The sequence below is a fragment of the Dromiciops gliroides genome, chromosome 5 (genome assembly GCF_019393635.1).
Source record: "Dromiciops gliroides isolate mDroGli1 chromosome 5, mDroGli1.pri, whole genome shotgun sequence".
NCBI classification, from domain to species: domain Eukaryota; kingdom Metazoa; phylum Chordata; class Mammalia; order Microbiotheria; family Microbiotheriidae; genus Dromiciops; species Dromiciops gliroides.
Genome location: NC_057865.1, coordinates 204,544,202 through 204,559,734, shown reverse-complemented (window position 1 = coordinate 204,559,734; position 15,533 = coordinate 204,544,202). Strand labels below are relative to the sequence as shown.

The window sequence follows — 15,533 nt, the reverse complement described above, 5'->3', positions numbered from 1 at the left end:
TCTGGTGAGAGGGCTGAGCCCTGGGCAGGGGGGAGACTACAGGGTTCTATGCTGGTGCTGAGGCAGAACTTGGGTTTTTCACCCCTGCCAAGAACCAGGAGGTAGGCTTGAGTAGCAGTGGCCCAGGTGGGGGAGGGGCACAGGCTCATTGGAGCTGACAACCACAACACACAAAGCTGGTTGATTAGCAAGTTGGTCTGGGGTTATCTACAGACCAAGGAACAGGCCAGGTGAGTAAAGAACCTGATCCTCCTTAAATCATACCACCTGGGACTTCTTAAGCTTGGGATACTTCAGCCTGGAAACAGTGCCCCACTTTAAGGAGTCAAGTAAAAGAAAGGCAAGATGAGCAGACAGAGAAAGGTGAGGACCATATCAGAGGAAGATGTCAACATCAGGGTCCCTATATCTAAAGCTTCCAAGAAAAATATGAATTGGTCTCAGGCCATAGAGGTGCTGAAAAAGGACTTTAAAGATAAAGTTAGAGAGGTAGAGGAAAAAATGGAAAGAGAAATGAGGGTGATGCAGGAAAGGCATGAGAAAAAAGTCAACAGCTTGAAAAGTCAAATTGGCCAAATGGAAAAGGAGGTACAAAAGCTCTCTGATGAAAATAATTGCCTAAGAATTAGGATTGAACAAATGGAAGCTAGTGACTTTATGAGAAACCAAGACACAATAAAGCAAATCCAAATGAATAAAAAAATAGAGGGCAATGTGAAATATCTTCTGGGAAAAACTGCTGACCTGGAAAATAGGTCCAGGAGAGATAATTTGAAAATTATTGGTCTACCTGAAAACCATGATCAAGGAAAGAGTTTAGACATCATCTTCCAAGATATTCTCAGGGAAAATTGCCCTGAAATTCTAGAAGAAGAAGCTAAAATAGAAACTGAAAGAATCCACTGATCACCTCCAGAAAGAGATCCCAAAAGGAAAACGCCTAGGAATATTATAGCCAAATTCCAGAGCTCTCAGGTCAAGGAGAAAATATTGCAAGCTGCCAAAAAGAAAGAATTCAAATACTGTGGAGCCCCAGTCAGGATAGCACAAGACCTAGCAGCTTCTACATTAAAGGACTGGAGGGCATGGAATATGATATTCCATAGGGCAAAGGAAATGGGATTACAACCAAGAATCACCTACCCAGCAAAATTCAGCATAATCTTTCAGTGGGAAAAATGGGACTTTAATGAAAAAGAAGACTTTCATATATTTGTGATGAAAAGGCCTGAATGGAATGGCAAATTTGACTTTCAAATTTGACTTTCAAGACCCTAGAGAACCATAAAAAATTGGAACTGGGGGACATACCTGGGGTTGTACAGTGGGCAACTGTCTTGTGTCTGAGGCTGGGTTTTGGCTGGGATCCCTCTGGGTCCAGGGGTGATGCTTTGTCCACTGTGTCACCTAGCTAGGTGATGACATCTTTAGGGTTAAATTGAGGAGTGAAGGGAATGTACTGGGGGAGGGGGAAGAGCAGAGTTGAAGTCCTACATGAAAGAAACAGGAAAAGGCTTATAGAGTGGGAGAAGAGATGGGAAAGGAGCCAGGCAGTAAATGAATTTTACACTCATCAGAAAAGGCTCAAAGACCTTAAACTCATCAGAGCTGCCTCAAGGAGGGACTAACACACACACCCAACTGGGTGGAGTAATCTATTTAATCTGGGCAGTAAATGAGCCTAACACTCATCAGAATTGGCTCAAAGACCTCAATCTCATTAGAATTGGCTCAAGGAGGGAATAATGTACACACTCAATTGGGTGGAGTAATCTCTCTAACCCTGCAGGAAAATAGGAGGGGAAGGGGATAAAGAGAGAGGAGCAAAAGAAGGAAGGGCAGAGTCGGGGAGGGGACAGACAGAAACAAATCCCTTTTGAAGAGTGATAGGATGAAAGAAGAAGGATGATAGAATAAATATCATGGGGAAGGGAATAGGATGGAAGGGAAACAGTTAACAACAGTAATCATGAAAAAGAGAAAAGGGGGAAAAATTATATAAAAAATATTTATAGCAACTCTTGGTGGAGGCTAAGAATTGAGAATCAAGGGAATGTCCATCAATTGAGGAATGATGGAAAAAGCTGTGTGTGCTATATGATTGTAGTGGAATGGCCTTGTGCTACAGGAAATGACAAACAAGATGATCCCTGAAAAACCTGGAAAGACTAATGAACATTGATGTATAGTGAAGTGAGCAGAGCTGGGAGGACATTGTGCATAGTGACAGCAGTATTGTTCAATGAGCAATTGTGAATGACTTAACTAATGAGGAAGCTTACTATGCACCCCCATAGAAAGAACTGATAAAAAGAACACTTGTGGATTGTACATATATAACCTGGTTGAGATCTTCTTGTGGAGGGGGGAGAAAAGGGAGGGAAGGAGGGAGAAAAATTTGGAACTCTAAATCTTATGAAAATGAATGTTGAAAACTACCCTTACATGTAACTGGAAGAAATAAAATAGATGTTTGTTGCTAAAAAAAAATAGAAAAATTAAAAAAAAAATGAATCCCTACATCAATGAAACCAAGATAAAATAAAATAAAAATAAACTATTATTTTTCAAAAAGAATCAAAAAACCCCAATGAAGTAAATGTAGAAATTCTGAAAAGTCAAAGACATTAATAAATTTGTAAACAAAAACTCCAATGTATTGATAAATAAAACTAGAACTTATTTTTAAAAAGTTATTGGTCTTTAAAAAAGTCCAATTGCCATTTTTAAAAATGAAAAAAGAATTTATAAGAAATTAAGAGAAAATAAAGGTAATCATTAGAAACTATTTTATCCAATTATATGTCTTCATAGTCTCTATTTCTTCATATATAAGAGGAATGTGTTAGATTATCTCTCAGTCCCTTACAACTCTTTTTTTGTTTGTTTGGTGTTTTGTTTTATTGTTTTTTGGAAGGGCAATGAGGGTTAAGTGACTTGCCCAGGGTCACACAGCTGGTACCTGTCAAGTGTCTGAGATCAGATTTGAACTCAGGCCCTCCTGAATCCAGGGCTGGTGATTTATTCACTGTGCCACCCAGCTGTCCCCTATCCAATTATATGTCAACAAAGCTAAGAATCTAATGGTCATCTTTGAGAATGAAGGACAAACAAAAACAACAAATGAAATTGATGAATATTTACCAAAATATAAAATATTAAAATAAGAAATTAAAAAAATTTTAAAAACCAATCTCAGAAAAATAAATTGAACAATCCATAAAGGATTTCTTCCTACTCATTCAGACTCACTCTGTCTCACCCTGTCCCCACACTTCCCTCCCATCCAATTAGTTACCAACTCTTGCAAACTCTGGGTGTAAATATCCTGTATAATCATCTCTTCTTTATACCCCTTTGACACTGCCACCACCCTGGCACAGAGATGCTCATCACCTTATGCTTGGACTATTGCAACCTCAAGTCTTTACTCACTCACTTAGCTCTTAAATTGATCTTCCTAAAGCAAAGGTTTGATCATGTTCAGCTGACTCCAGTCTCTCCTCCTCCTCCTCCTCCTCCTCCTTATGTTTTTGTGGAGTTTTTTTGTGTGGTGGGGCAATGAGGGTTAAGTGCCTTGTCCAGGGTCACACAGCTAGTAAGTATCAAGTGTCTGAGGCCGGATTTGAACTCAGGTCCTCCTGACTCCAGGGCTGGTGCTCTATCCACTGTGCCACCTAGCTGCCCCTCTCATACTGTATTATAAAGTGGTAATCATAAAAATGATTTTGTTCCTATAAAAAAATAGAAATGCTGATCAGTGAAATAGATTAGGTACAGAAGTTCTAGAAGCAAATGTACCAGTAGTATAGAGTCTGATAAATGCAAGGATCTCAACTACTGGAATAAGGACTTAATCACTATTCAATAAAAATAGCTGGGAAAATTGCAAAGCAGTCTGGCAAAAATTAGCTTTAGAACAACATCTTAAACTACATACCAAAATACATTCCAAATGGCTATAGGTCTTAGATGTAAAAGGTTACATCATAAACAAATTATGGGAGCACAGAAGGACTGGAGAAGAGTTTTTGATTCTATCTAGAAAGCCACAAGAGCTAAAATTCACAATTTTCATACCTAAAATGGAAAACTTGCACAAACAAAATTAAGGAAGTTAAAATTATAAGGGAAAAGTTAATTGGGAAAATATTTGCAGTGAACTTCTCTGGTAAAGGTCTGATACTGAAGTTATATATGGAACTGATTCAAAAATAGAATAAGAGTTATTCCCAATGGACAAATGGTCAAAGGTTATGAAAAACAAAAGAAAAAAAAGCAAGCTATCACCAACGATATGAAAAGATGCCCCAAATCACTAATGATAAAATGCAAATTAAAACAACTTTGAGATACCACCTTCCACCTATCATATTGGAAAAGATGACCCCGAAAAGGAAACTGACAACTTGTGGAAGGGTTATAAAGAGTCAGGCACACTAATACATTCTTGGTTGAGTCCAGCTATTTTAGAAAGCAGTTTGGAACTATATAAAAATTTTGCTAAACTGTTTATACTTTTGGATCTGGTGATTCCTCCATTAGGATTATATCCCAGAGATTTTTTTTTAAAAGAGGGAAAATACATTTATAGCAACCCTTTTTGTCACATTTATGGAAATATATTTCCATTAATTTGGTAGTGGCTGAGTGAATTATGATATATGAAAGTTATAGAATACAAATATTGTTGCACTGTAAGAAAAAATGAAAGAGATGTATTTAAAGAAACTTAGGAATACTTTCTGTGTATTTATGTAAGCATAACTGGGAAAACAATGTCTACAATAACACACCATAAGAGAAATGAACTGTGAAAATCTTAGGAATTCTCAAAGACCAATGAGGGATCATGTTTCCTACCTCTTTATCAGGGACCAGAAGGGCAAAATGAGATGTATAGATTTTTATATGATCCATGTGTGGATCAGTTTGCTCAATTCTACTTATTTGTTACAAGGAAGGACATTCATTTGTGCTGTGTGTGAGGAGTTTTTGTTTTTGTTTTTTTTTTTGCTGGGGAGGGGCGGGGGTGGGGGTGGGGTGGGGTGGGGCCAGGGATGAGGTTAGTAACAGTAATACCAAACAAATGAGAAAATATAGGAAAGAGAGACAATGGAACAATTATTAAATACACATAAGTTCAGAAAGGCATGAGTTTTAGTTTATTATATACTTTTAAAATCCAAGCAGTACATAATAGTGATTAGACTATTCCTTCAACTTTCATTTTTTACTCACAGTTTGGATCTCTAGAGGACAGCTGTTATCTTGGGTCCTAAGGAGTAATCTGTGGTTGACTACTCCTAAAATTATAGTTAGTAAGGCCTCATCTGTGTGTTTTCCACTAACAGTGAGCCAATAGATATAATTAGCTCATAGCAAAGACTAAGATAGCTCATTAGGAACATAGCTACAGTATAGCCCATCTGTAAACATGGGGTGCACTGTCCCACAAATGCACACAGCATCAGTCCAAAGAGTGGACACAAACTTAGAGGACAATGGTGGAGTGAGGCTTATATGTAGAGAATTCCCAGTTCTGCTTATTTCATATGGTGTCAGTTTATACAAGACATCCCAGGGTATTCTGAATCTCTCACAATTTCTTTTTAAAACATTTTATTATTTATTTATTTAAAACATTCTTTTCTTTTTAAAGTTTGAGTTCCAAATTCTTTTCCTCCTCCTACACCCTCCCACACCCATTGAGAAGGCAAGCAATATACCAATTATCCATGTGAAGTCATGTAAAACATATTTCCATATTGGTCATATATATTTTTTAAAGCAAGAAAAATAAAGTGAGAAAATTATTCTTTAATTTGCACTCAGCATTCATCAATTCTCTCTCTAGAAGTGGATATAATTTTTTCAACATGAGTCCTTTGGAATTGTTTTGGATCATTGCATTGATCAGAGTAGCCAAGTCTTTCACAGTTAAACATCATTATAACATTGCTGTTATGGTGCATGATGATATCCCAGTTTTTCTCACTTCACTTTGCATGAGTTCATATAGGTCTTGCCATGTTTTTTTTCTGAAACCATCTACCTCATAATTTTCCACTGCATAATAATAATAATCCATCACAATCATATACTGCAACTTGTTATCCATTTCCCCAATTAATGAATATCCCTTCAATTTCCAATTCTTTGTCATTACAAAAGGAATTCCTATAAATATTTTTGTACATAGAGATCCTTTCTTTTTCCTTTGATCTCTTTGAGATCCAGACCTGGCAGTGATACTGCTGGACTAAAGGGTATACACAGTTTAAAGCCCCTTGGATAGTTCCAAATGGTTCTCAGATAAGTTAGATCAACTAACAACTCCACCACCAATTCATTAGTGTACCTATTTTTCCTTCATCACTTCCAATATTTGTTATTTTTTATAGATATGAGGTGGTACTTCAGAGTTGTTTTAATTTTTCTTCCTCTAATCAATAATGATCTAGAGCATTTTTTCATGTAACTATATATAGTTTTTATTTCTTCCGAAAACTGTTTACATGCTTTGACCATTTATCAATTGGGGAATGGCTCATTTTTATAAAGTTGGTTCAGTTCAATACGCAATACATATTTGAGAAATGAGATCTTTTTTTAGAGAAACTTCCTATAATTTTTTTTAATTAACTTGTCTATGGTACCCTTTAGCAAAATGTTTCCTTGATTGGGCAGTTAGGTGGCATAGTGAGTAGGGTGCTGAGCCTGAAGTCAGGAAGACTCATTTTCCTGAATTAAAATCTGGTTTCAGACACTTACTAGGTGTGTGACTCCAGGAAGGTCACTTAACTCTGTTTGCCTCAGTTTCCTCAATCATAAAATGAGCTAGAGAAGGAAATAGCAAACTACTGCAGTATCTTTGCCTAGAAAACCCCAAATGGAGTCACAAAGAGTTGGATACGAGTGAAAGGTAACAATTTCCCTAATTATCTCTTTTAATTAGGTGTATTTTTGCTTTTGCTTTGTCTGAGATCATGATTGCTACCTCTGCCTTTTTTACTTCAGCTGAGACATATTAGATTCTGCTCCAGCTCTTTTATTTTAATTCTGGATGTCTCTTTCTGTTTCAAGAATATCTCTGTAGACAACATATTGTTGGATTCTGATTTCTAATCCATTCTGCTATCTGCTTCTGTTTTATGGGTGAGCTCATCCCATTCACACTGACACTTATGATTACTTCATTCCATTATCTTCTATTTTTCCTCTTTCTTTTTTATCCTGACCCTTCTCAAAAATTTATTTTGCTTCTACCCCCTTTATCATCTCTTTCTCTTATTCCCCTTTTATTTCCCTATTACTTAAGTTACAATTTTTATATACAACTGAATATGTATACAATTTCTTCCTTCTTTGAACCAATTCCGATAAGATTGAGGTTCAAACATGGCCTGCCATCTCTTCCCATTTTCCCCTCCATTGTAAAAGCTCTTCCTTGTGTGCCTCTTTTATGTAAGAAAAATTTCTCCACTCTACTTCTCCCTTCTGCCTTGTCCCAGTGCATCCCTCTTTCTCCCCTCTTCATTTTTTTTTGAGATAATTCAAACATAATTGGCTCATATCCATGCACTCTGTCTATATAAACTCCTTTTAATGGACCTAATGATAAAGTTCTTAGGCATTGCATATATCATCTCCCCCATACAAGAATGTAAAGAATTTAACTTTATTAAGTCCCTTATGATTTATCTTTCATGTTTACCTTTTTCTACTTGTGTTGAGTCTTCCGTTTGAATGTTAGATTTCCATTCAGCTCTGTTCTTTTCATCAGGAATACTTGAAAGTCCTTTTTTTCATAAAATATCCCACTCAGTTTTGCTGGGTGGGTGATTCTTGGTCTAATCCTAGCTCCTTTGCCTTCTGGAATATCATATTCCAAACCTTCCTCTCCTTTCCTGACTATGGCTCCATAATAATTGAATTGTTTCTTTCTGGCTGCTTCAAGTATTTTCTATCTGACCTTGGAGCTCTGGAATTTGGTTGTAATATTCCTGGAAGTTTTCATTTTGGGATCTCTTTCAGGAGATGATTGGTGGATTCTTCAATTTCTATTTAAGCTCTTGATCTAAGGTACCTCTTTTACCAAGATGTTATTTCTCTTTTCATATTTTTTTTTGTTTCACTTTAATTTCTTTCCCCAATTTTTCCTATACCACTCTAATCTTTCTTTCACTTTTCCAGGAATTCTTGTTGGCTTGGTCCAATTAGTATTTTTCTTTGAGGCTTTTTTTGGTAGCTATTGTCACATTGTAGTCTTCTTTTGAGTTTATGCCTTTGCCTTCCCTGTCACTACAGTAGCTTTTCATGTTCAAATTCTTTGTTGTTGTTTGTTCATTTTCCCAACTTATTTCTTGACTTTTAACTTTATGTTAAAGTTGCCCTCTGCTCATGGGAGTTAGAGAGGCACTGTCGTAAGCTTCACATTTTTTCTTGTACCTGTTTTCAGAGCTAGTTCTGTGGGGGATCTGCAAGTTTTTGGTGCATCCAAGGTATGATCCTGGGAGAGGTAGAGTTACTGCTCTCCTGGTCTGCATTTTGGTCTTTATAAAGGAACAGCCTCTGGTACCCTGCAGCTGCAATCACTAGCACTCCTCCCTGATTTGATACTGTAACCAGGGCTCCTGCTTCCTTGCTACCACTCCTTCTCACCCTGGACTGTGTATGGGCAAGCACCAATTGTACCCAGTGCCAGCAAAGGGACCCCTGTAATCTCTTTCTGAGCAGTATTCTGACTACCTCATTGTCTCTTGGCATGAGAGCTCCTGAAACTGCTGCTGTGGCCTGTGTGTGGGCTCAGGACAGACCTTGACCACACCTCCTCACCAATGTTACAGACTTTTCTTGCCTATCTCTTAAGTTTTGTCAGGCTGGAAGAATATTTCACTCAAATTTTTTATTGTTTCTGCTCCAATATTTGATCTGAGGCATTATTTTAAAGTTTTTTTGGAGGAGAATGTTAGAAAAGTTCAGCTGGGTTGCTGCCTCTAAATCTGCCATCTGCTCCCCATTCCATCATTTGTATGTTAAATAATATTTCATTACCTTTCTATATAAAAATTTGCTTAACCATTCCCTGTTTGATGCCTACTCCTTTGTTTCCAATTCTTTGATACAATAAAAAAATGCTGCTGTAAATATTATACTATAAATAAAGTGCATATGGGTACTTTATCTTTTAAAAATCTATATAGGATATTATGCTAACACAGGGATTGCTGGATCAAAATTTATAGCTGGTCAAGAATATAAGACAAAACAAAGGATAGATGGGATCACAGATTTAAAATTGATAATTTTATTACATAAAATTAAAAAGTTTTGGTTCAAATAAAACCAATATTATTAAAATTATAAGGGAAATTGGTAAATGAGGGGAAATCTAAGTTTCTTTGAAGAAACTGATCTGAAGTTGTCAATAGAGAAATGTCAGTTTTTCAGAACCTCTTTCAATTATGTGAATCACACATAACAACTTAACAATGTGTAAGCATTGATCCAGAGGAAATAGAAACACTTCTGAATTGGCCATATCTGCAGAATCTTTTAAATTTATGGATTATTCTAACACCTGGCAGCTATTATAAATTTATTAAGAACTATGACTTCAAGCAAAGGACAATAATTGTAAATTTGTTTTAAAATTGGAAAAACCATTTGGATATTGATGGACAAATGTCAAAGCCTTTAAAGAACCACATTATGCAATACACCAGTATTGGCCTGAGCAAATCTAAACAAGTTTTTTGCATTGGTGAGTTCCTGTCTAGCACTACTATTTCAAGAAGAATCCAATCCATGCATATTTACTTTTCTCCTGGCTCATTCTTGATTCCCAGGACTATTCTGTCTTTCTTTCAATAGCCTTCTCATCCTGAAGATGTTCTGCCACTGAAATCCTTTCTCTGGCTGTTGACTGCCTAGCACCACTATTTCTTTCTTTCTTTTTAAAATAGTATTTTGGGGCAGCTAGGTGACGCAGTGGATAAAGCACTGGCCCTGGATTCAGGAGTACCTGAGTTCAAATCCAGCCTCAGACACTTAACACTTACTAACTGTGTGACCCTGGGCAAGTCACTTAACCTCCATTGCCCCACAAAAAAAAAAAAGCAAAAACAAAACAAAACAAAAACAAAAAAGCAAAAAAACAAATAAAATAGTATTTTATTTTCTCTAATTACATGTAAAGACAATTTTTGACATTCATTTTTTTTTTTTTTTTGCAGGGCAATGAGGGTTAAGTGACTTGCTCAGGATCAGACAGGTGGTAAGTGTCAAATGTCTGAGGCCAGCTTTGAACTCAGGTTCTCCTGAATCCAGGGCCAGAGCTTTATCTACTGTACCACCTTGCTGCCCCTTTGACATTAATTTTTTTTGGGGGGGGTGAGGCATTTGGGGTTAAGTGACTTGCCCAGGGTCACACAGCTAGTAAGTGTTAAGTGTCTGAATCCGGATTTGAACTCAGGTCCTCCTGAATCCAGGGCCGGTGTTCTATCCACTGCACCACCTAGCTGCTCCTGACATTCATTTTTTATAAAATTTTGAGTTCCAAGTGTTCTCCCTCCTTCCCTAAGGTGGTAAACAATTTGATGTTGGTTATATATGTGCAATAATGCAAAACATTTCCATATTAGTCATGTTGTAAAAGAAGAAACAGAACAAAAGGGGAAAATGAAAAAAAAAAGTGAAAATAGTATGCTTCTATGTGTATTCAGACTCCAGTTATTTCTTTAGATGTGGGTAGAATTGTTCATCATGAGTCTTTTGGAATTGTTTTGGATAACGGTATTGCTGAGAAGAGCTAAGTCAATCATGGATGATCATTGCACAATGTTGCTCTTAATGTATACAATGTTCTCCTGGTTCTGCTCACTTCACTCAGCTTCAGGTCATGTAAGTCTTTCCAGGTTTTTTTTGAAATCTATCAGCTTGACATTCAACCATTCCCCAATTGATGGACATCCTCTCACTTTCCAACTCTTTGCCACCACAAAGAGAGCTGCTATAAATATTTTCATACATGTGGGTCCTCCTTTTCCCCTTTTCACAGTCTCTTTGGGATACAGACCTAGTAGTGGTATCTAGCACCACTATTTTAAGAAAAATCCAAAACATCTCATTCTCACTTCTCTTCTGGCTCAACTAACTGACGTTCAGGACTTTTTCCACTTTGCCTCTAAGCAGGTACTCCTCCTGACCCTTCCCTTTCCCCTTCCCTCCACTTTTCAATTCTTTTTCATGTGTTGTCTTTCCATTAGAGTGAAGCTCCTTGAAGGCAGGGGCATGCTTAAATTTGCATACTTAATGCTTAGCATAGTTTGTGGTTAATAAATGCTCTGTCAACCATCTGTCTGTTACCTATTACCTATCAAGGTAACAATCCCAATTTGTTAATTGTTTGAATATATATAATTATATTTATATTTGTTCTTCATAGGATTTTTGGTGTTATCACTAGCTAACTTTACTTTTTTGCTGTTTATGATTATTAGCTTGTTTAATATGGATTTGCAAGAACTCTTAGGAAATGCATGTATTATATCCTCTATATAATTTAGATATTTAGTCACTGAAGAACCTCTGTCAAGAAATATGTTATATAGTGATATGTGTACTACATATCTTAATAATGCATATCTATTTTCAGTGGTACCATGGTATTAACCATGGTGATATCTTAAGTGTTGAAGACTATGCTTATGTTGTATAGTTACAGATTTCCAAAACTGTAACCTCATACTATATTTCTTTTCTTTTCTTTTCTTATTTATCCAATTATTTATTTATTTATTTACTCATTTATCTATCCCTATATTTATTTATTCATTCATTCATCTGTTTGTTTATTTGCAGGGCAATGAGGGTTAAGTGATTTGCACACAGCTAGTCACACAGCTAGTTAAGTGTCAAGTGTCTGAGGATGGATTTGAACTCAGGTCCTCCTGAATCCAGGGCTGGTGCTTTATTCACTTTGCCACCTAGCTGCACCCCTCATACTATATTTATAGCCTGGGATCATGTTTACAAGACTACGTAGAGAAATGATTATTTCTCTCTCACATTAATAACCAATTATTAATTGAGATTAAGGTTTTCCTTATTTTCTTATTCAGAAATAAACTCCTGTAGGTTATTCAGCCACTTTCTGAAGAACATTGCGGATAGATGAGATTGCCTAAATCCTTGGGGTACATGCCTAGGTAGGAGCCTACCCAATTAGAAAACCTTACAAAGAGAACCTGATCTAGGTGAATTCCAGCTCATTGTGTTCCATTCAGATAGTTTTGTGTGGAGATAGATCCCTTTGTTTAACTTGCCTGAGGTAGGGGGTCCCCAGACTCTCATTAGAAGTCCACCTCACATTATAATATTCATTATATCATTAATTGTTAACCAATAAGAGTTGATTTCCACCTGTCAGGAACACCCACTGTTCCAAGGACATTTAAGCCTTGAGAGGCCTCCTTGATTCATCTTTTGTTTATGAGAAAAAGTCAAATGACTATCCTTTTATTAATCATTTGCTAGCTATAATTAATAGAATGATTGTTAATTGTTCAGGAATTGTGTTTCTTAAACTTTTCATTCATCGCACTACAAAATTTCTGACCCCGGGAAGAAATATAATCCTGTTATCTCCATGAAGATGAGAGACAATTGAGTGGATGCTATCCCAGAAGTAAACTAACTAGCAAGGTTTTGGAAGTAGGATTTCTGGAAGAGTTTTGTGAAGATTTTTAGGGAAAAGAGTCCAAAAAGAGAAGAGTAGGGAGCACAGTTCATGAGTTCATAATTTAAGAGTATATCCTTCATCTTGAGACCATTTGATCTAAAGGAGACCACACTTAGGAAGTCCCCTGGTTTTTTGCTTCCCAGTCTTCCTCTTATGAGAGACTGTGTTGAGACAACACTGTTGCTACTACTATGGCGTAATCAGAGTACCACTGCCTCAATGAGGAAAATGGTTGATAAAATAACCTAAGTTCTCCCTTCAAGATAATTTCCTTCTCTACTACTTACAAGTCAGGGGAATAAGTATTCAATTCTTCTGAATCTTCGCCTCATCCTTTTCCCACTAGGGTTGTGGTGGATAATGAATAATAACTGAGAAAACAATCTGAACTATATGATTTATTAGCAAAACGGTCATAATAAATGGGTCAATGGACCCTCCAGTCAATCTGAAGACATTGAATACAGGGTGAGACAGATTTTTATGTATTAAAACAATTAATCAAATAAGACCAATTAGTTAAAAGAAAACAGTTAAAAGGGTACAAAATTAGGTCATCTGATTTCTAATTAGTGGAAAGATTAGAGACTTTGCAAATTGGGAGGGAGAGAGTGAACAGGTATAATTTCCTGAAATCAGAAAAAGGGGTGTACCGCTCCTCCCAAGTGTCTGTAAACAATCAAAGGAATGTGGAAACAATAACTGACTGGGGCAGCTAGGTGGGGCAGTGGATAAAGCACGGGTCCTGGATTCAGGAGGACCTGAGTTCAAATTTGGCCTCAGACACTTGACACTTACTAGCTGTGTGACCCTGGGCAAGTCACTTAACCCTCATTGACTCGCTCCAAAAAACCAAAACCAAAACCAAAACATATATAGGCACACATGTGTGTGTGTATGTATATGAAGTTGTTGGTTTGTTTTTGCCTATATAGTTATGTGCTATGTGCCCACATGGAAATGTATAGATGTATCTGTAGCTCACAAGGAGGCAAGAATAGGCAGGTCTAGTATTCCCTTCTCAACCCTTCTCCAAGGAGTCTTTTATTCTGCTTCCAGGATGTTGAGGCCAGAGATTGGCCTCAACCTCAGAGAAAGAGGGCTTTTGTTTAGTTGTTTCAGTCATGTCTGACTCTTTGTGACCCTATTTGGAGTTTTCTTAGCAAAAGATACCAGAGTGGTTTGCCATTTCCTTCTCCAGCTCATTTTACAGAAGAGGAAACTGAGGCAAACAGGGTTAAGTGACTTGTCCACAGTCACACAGCTAGTAAGTGTCTGAAGCCAAAATTGAACTTGAGAAAGTGAGTCTTCCTGACTTCAGGCTCAGCACTCCATACACTGTACCACCTAGCTGCCCCAGAGAGAGGGTATCATGCTAGAATTACATGAGTCAGCTTCCTTAAGCAGGATGACTGGAGATGGCCCCAGGTGTTTAAGGCAATTGGGGTTAAGTGGCTTGCCCAGGGTCACACAGCTAATAAGTGTCTGAGGTCATATTTGAACTCAGGTCCTCCCCGCTTCAGGGCCAGTGCTCTATCCACTGTGCTTCTGAGCTATCTGAGTGTCTCTTATATTCCTGGGAGGGGAGGAGAAAGGGGCACAGGGGCAGGTGTGTACATATATACCTGTGAAATAGCACAGAGAGACATGGGAGATGGAGTACTCTTCTGACCCTTGAGAACAGCTCATGACCTATGATTCCAGAGCTGTTGAGACCAGGGAGCAATAGATGAAATAAGAGACTGGCCTCCTCCTCATGGGAAAATTATTCACGTTTCTAGCACTTTAGTTGGTAAAAAGAAAAAGCTCAGTCTGTGCAGCAGAGGAAGGGAAGGGTGATGTAAACAAAGGGGAAGGAGAGTATCTCTGCTCCTCTTCCCCCATCCCCCCCACAAAAGGGGGCCAATGGAAATCCATTTGGTAACTAAATACAATATTGGGGTTGGGAATTAGAAAGGGCCCTGAGCTCCACCCTCAAAAATCCCCAGAAATTAGAGGATAATTCTAGTGTGTAAATCAAAGCTTGTGAGTGAATAAGAGTCAGATCCCTTTTGTACATTGTCTCCCCCCTTTAGAATGTAAGGTCCTTAAAGGCAAGAACTGTCTTTCATATACTTAACATAATATTAAGTATAAAGTATAAAGTAGGCACTTAATAAATGCTTGTTGCCTTCCTTGCCTTATTGCCTTGTGCCAGGAGGCCTAAAAGGAGCATGCATCCAGTTACCTGAATGACTATAACCTGGGAGGACTTCTTTGAATACCTAGCCTCATAAAATTCCTTTAGGAAATTTAAAGAGTCTATGTGAAATATGGTGACAGGTGCTGGTAGAGACACAGAGTAAAATTCATCCCTGGAGGGTCACCAGAGCACATTCCATCTTTAAGTTCCAAAGTCTCTCTGTCACCTGACCTTGAGGTTTATATAGTTTGTACCCCGTGTACCCAAGACTAGCATTACATTTTTAGGAGGGTTTTTCCAACTCTTTAATATATAGCCTTGTTGCCAGCCCAGCATCCTTTCAAGGTGTTCTCTTGTGGCTTTCCCTTCTTTCTTGAAGAAATTAAAGTGTGGTCATCAATAGGCTCTGGTTATTATGGGCTCAGTAGGATTTAGAATAACAACACAATGGAGAGGAGATGAAGTGACTTGCTGAGCGGTTCAGACACATCCATCCATTGTTATATCGTTACTTTTCTGCAGTTAGTATAAAAAATGGAGGCGTATTCACCATGTGGAAACATGGCTGTGGTACCTTCCTTCTGTTTAATTCTGAGTCCAGTTCAT

General features: G+C 37.6%; 1 long non-coding RNA gene across 1 annotated transcript in view; it reads right to left on the bottom strand.

Moving 5' to 3' along the window:
• Window positions 1-5,323, bottom strand: part of LOC122727410 — a 31,362-nt gene extending 26,039 nt beyond the window's left edge. The window contains exon 1 of the long non-coding RNA XR_006353139.1: window positions 5,242-5,323. This is a non-coding gene — a long non-coding RNA (uncharacterized LOC122727410). The remainder of the gene's footprint in view (window positions 1-5,241) is intronic.
• Between the last annotated feature and the right edge of the window lie 10,210 nt (window positions 5,324-15,533).